Raw genomic sequence first — 4,853 nt, 5'->3', positions numbered from 1 at the left:
AGAATGAGAGAGAATGAGAGAGAATGAGAGAGAGAATGAGAGAGAGAATGAGAGAGAGAATGAGAGAGAGAATGAGAGAGAGAATGAGAGAGAGAATGAGAGAGAGAATGAGAGAGAGAATGAGAGAGAGAATGAGAAAGAATGAGAAAGAATGAGAGAGAATGAGAGAGAATGAGAATTAGAGAGAATGAGAGAGAGAATGAGAGAGGGAATGAGAGAGAATGAGTGAGCAAGTGACTTGTCAATGAGTGAAACAATCTGCAAATATCTCCAAATATTGGTTAGAAAAATGAGTGAAGGGTTGGATTTGATTAGTTCCTGAGGTATTGAAGCTAGATTCCTGGGTAGATTTAGGAATAGGGTGGACAAATAGTGAGAAAGACCTACGTAGTATGGGCCAGTAGGCCTGCTACAGTGCTCCTCTAGTCTTATGTCATACAATGGTTGGGTGTGATTAGTACCTGCTTAGTATGGGCCAGTAGGTCTACAGCAGTGTTCCTTTATGCAAATCCAGCTAGATACCGATTAGTGCGAATAACGAATACTGTGAAGTGGAAAAATTATTCAAAGTTAAATTTATATATATGATATGGTCATTGGAATAATAATAATAATAATAATAATAATAATAATAATAATAATTTTATTTCAGTATGATACATGTTTGTACAAAGGAACAGTTGGGTGTACATGCCAAAAGCCCCTTTATATGCAGAGCATTTAAGGCAAACTCAATACTAACTTAAGATTAATAAGGCAATAACAGTGCAGTAATTTTGTACATATGGTGGTTAGGTGAGTTTACAATTAATACAAGAGAACTGAATATTGTATTAGTTCATACTAATAAGTTTGGTAGAGAGTAATTACAGTTTTGATTATTAACCTGAGGTGGACTCGGTGGAATGATTAGCATTTGAAAGGATTACAGATATTGAGAGTAAGTATATATTGAGTATAATGTTTTACCAATGTTCATGAAATTCATCAAATGCATGTATAGTTTGTACATATGTATTTATGATGAGCTGGGATAGGTTAAGAAGATAAAGTATATTTTATCTGTAGTTTTAAAATTGCTAGCTGAGTCAGTGGTTCTGGAGATTTCTGGCAGAGAGTTCCAGATCTTGGGCCCTTTTATGTACACTAAGTTTTTGAAAAAAGTTATCCTGACACGGGGAATGTCATAGAAATTTTTGTGCCTAGTGTCATATCTATGGATCCTGTTGCAACTGTCAAGAAAGCCATTCGGGTCGGAATTTATATTAGGATTGTACTGTAAATGTAGGTGGAACAGTAGTACGAGTGAATGTTTTGTACAGTGAGTAGGTTTAGGTCTTTGAAAAGTGGGGGGGGGGGGTTGTCTAGCTGTGGATTGTGTGATCATTCGTACTGCAGTTTTTTGAGTTATTATAATTATTATAATTATTGGCTTTAGGTGATTTGTCGTTGAGGAACCCTAGGCACAAATAGCATAGTTGAAGTAGGGGTAGATCAGTGAATAGTATAGTGTAAGTAGTGCTGTTTGTGGTACATAGTAATGTGTTTTTGAGAGGATGCCAACTGTTTTAGATTTTTTTTGTTATTGCTGTTGTGTTGGATATGGGTGTTGAATTTCAGGTTGCTGTCAAGGTGCAGCCCCAGGAATTTTCCCTCATTATGTTTAACAATAAGGATGTTGGCATAATGTTTATTGGACCTCACTTGATCTACTCCCGAGCATAAAGTAGAAGGTTTTGTCTATATTATATGTAAGTTTATTGACAGTCACCCAGGTTGCTATTTTAAATATTTGAGTATGGTTAGTCTGGTTAATTTTGGGTGAGCAGGTGATTTTTAAGTTGAGCCTTAAATTGACGCCCCCTTCAGTGTTCTCTGGCAATGAATTCCAGATCTTGGGTCCCTTTATGTGCATTGCATTTTTGCATAGGGATAGATGGACATGAGGGATATCAAAGCGTGATTTGTATCTTGTATTATGATTGAGTGTTCTGTAGGATGCTGTGGGCTACTGTATCAAAAGCTTTCTTAAGGTCGATAAAGAGTCCAAGTGAGTACGTATTTGTTTTTTCAAGTGCTGTGTAAAGTAGGTCTAGCATTTTTATTATTGCATCATTTGTGCTTTGGTTTCTCCTGAAGCCAAATTGGCAGGGGTTGAGGATGCTTTGTGATGTTATAATGGAGTATAACCTTTTGTTTATGAACTTCTCAAAGATTTTGGAAAGTAAAGGCAAGTTTGACACTGGCCTATAATTGTTTACACCTGTTGGGTCACCACCTTTGTGTATTGGTGTAATCCTTGTTATTTTGAATGATGCTGGGAAAGTGTTGGTTTGTTTAGGTACAGGAACACAAGTTACACAAATTTAAATGATAGCAATTATTATACATAGTAATGCAAAAGAATGAGGGAAATGTGTCAGCAATGCTCAGATGAAAATGAGATGTTCACCAGAGGGATGATGTCACCCAGGGCGGCATCTTTGGTGTCACCCCCATGAAATCCAAGGGCGGGGGGATGGGGGTAGTAAACTCCAGTTACATCACTAGTGCATGACCAGTGACTAATGTTTAGCAATGAGAACATTTAAAGGCCATAAACCGAACTTTATTAATGCTAAAATAAATAATCGTAGTAATATTGAGGAAACAAACTCAAATACCACTCTGAGTACAGGCAACAGATCCTACAGTTATTCATCTTCAACAATGAAAAAAAACACTTGAAAAATAAAGAAAAACACTAGTTCCGATTTAACCTGGAGTACAGGTTACATCTCAAAGAATCTGATATTTCATTTCCTTGCCTTCAATCCTGCAAAATCATCTATCACATCATCAAAATCAATGATTTTCCCTATATAGGCCTATTTGTACTATGTAATCCTATAATAGGCTATATAAAAACGAAGAATTTTTTTTCTTAGGTTGCTGCAGCATGGTTTTGGTCATTAGTGTTACCTTCTTTAGAGGCTCTATGGTGTCATCCCCTATGGTGTCATCCCCGGGGCAGCCCCCCCCCTTACGACACCTTTGATGTTCACATTCCAATGGAAGGAAGATAAGGATCAATGACACAGAATATGAACCCATGCTGATAGCATGTGGGGTTCCCCAAGGTAGTATTATGGGTTCCTTACTGTTCCTATATTATGTGAAAAACATGCCCATCAGTGTCAAATGTAAGCTTCTATTGTATGCAGATGACAGTGCTGTTAGTGTCAGGTAAAGACCCATAAGATATAGCTAATGTACTACCACTAGAACTAGAGTCTTGCAGCAAATAGTTAGACAACAAATTATTGTTACACCTCGGGAAAATGGATGCCATACTCTTTGCCACGAAAAACACGAATTAATTAAACGGGTAAATAATTTTAATGTCCAGTTTAATAGGGAACCCATCACTCAGTTTCCTCAGTGAAATATCTGAGAATCCCATTTGACCATACATGTCAGGAGAATTGATAGGGAATATTGTAGTAAAGAAGGCGAGTGCCAGACTAAAGTTCCTCTACAGACAAGCACAACCTACCTACTCTGCCTAACAAAAAAAAAAAACAAAAAAAAAAAAACAGAAAGATAGACTACAAATCATCCAGAAGAAAATGTCGAGATTCATCCTGAACCTGAGTCCAAGCGAGCATGTATGCCAGAATGAATTACAACTGAATATGCTCAGTGTTGAAAAACAACTGAAGTTAAATCACGTTCATAAAATTGCTCGCAAACAGTGTCCAGAATATCTTGCTGCCAAGTTTGTCAAGGCTGAGAACCAAAGCAATTAGAGTAATATAATTATAATACTATTAAGTTATTGCAAAGACCCTAATGGCAATAAGTCACTTTGACTCTTAGTTTACCTGGAGTTTACCTGGAGAGAGTTTCGGGGGTCAACGCCCCCGCGGCCCGGTCTGTGACCAGGCCTCCTGGTGGATCAGCGCCTGATCAACCAGGCTGTTGCTGCTGGCTGCACGCAAACCAACGTACGAGCCACAGCCCGGCTGATCAGGAACTGACTTTAGGTGCTTGTCCAGTGCCAGCTTGAAGACTGCCAGGGGTCTGTTGGTAATCCCCCTTATGTGTGCTGGGAGGCAGTTGAACAGTCTCGGGCCCCTGACACTTATTGTATGGTCTCTTAACGTGCTAGTGACACCCCTGCTTTTCATAATCTACACATATGCTGCTATGTATGATAGTTTATGTAAGTGTATTTATATGTGTCTATACCTGAATAAACTTACCTATATAAACATAGGTACAATTATCTACATATCGTAAATTACCTAGGATGACTCAAAAAAAAGTCTGATTTATTTCCAGTGGGGTCACTTTGACTTCTTTGGGTTATCCTAGGTAATTTACATATATGTTAAACTACGTATGATAATTGTACTTAGGTGTACCTGTACCTAAACTTATCTGCTACTTAAGGCCATGCAGAAGTCCACGTGGTATAGCGTTTGTTTTTAGGGTTTATCAGGCCACTGACAGCTTACGCAGTATCGAACCCGACTTCCCGATGTACGAGGAAGATTTGTTGCCCAAAGCTGGACGATGAAAGAAAAAGGAACAAGAGTTCCTTTGTATATAGAAACAGGAACCAAAAGTTCCTAATTAGATCAGGAGGACCCACTCGCCAAGCCCTAGTATTTAAGTCTCAACAGATTAGATTTAGATTTTGCCACCGAAGTGGCTAGTTTATTAATTAATGGAAATAAGTCACTCTGTCTGACTTTTTTGGGTTATCCTAGGTTCTCTACACATATGCTGCTATGTATGATAATTCTATGTAACTGTATTTGTGTATACCTGAATAAACTTACTTACTTACTTACTTACTTACACCCCAT

At 38.0% G+C, this 4,853-nt stretch overlaps 1 protein-coding gene across 1 annotated transcript in view; it reads right to left on the bottom strand.

Moving 5' to 3' along the window:
• The window catches only part of LOC128686836 (pseudouridine-5'-phosphate glycosidase), a 138,643-nt gene extending 134,076 nt beyond the window's left edge, over nt 1-4,567 (bottom strand). Inside the window, exon 1 of the mRNA XM_070082709.1 lies at nt 4,413-4,567. The gene's annotated coding sequence lies outside the window, so the exon portion shown is untranslated. The remainder of the gene's footprint in view (nt 1-4,412) is intronic.
• Nucleotides 4,568-4,853: the final 286 nt, after the last annotated feature.

This window comes from Cherax quadricarinatus, chromosome 7 (assembly GCF_038502225.1).
Source record: "Cherax quadricarinatus isolate ZL_2023a chromosome 7, ASM3850222v1, whole genome shotgun sequence".
NCBI classification, from domain to species: Eukaryota; Metazoa; Arthropoda; class Malacostraca; order Decapoda; family Parastacidae; genus Cherax; species Cherax quadricarinatus.
The sequence above is the reverse complement of the archived record's forward strand: the minus strand, read 5'-3'. Positions and strand labels throughout refer to the sequence as shown.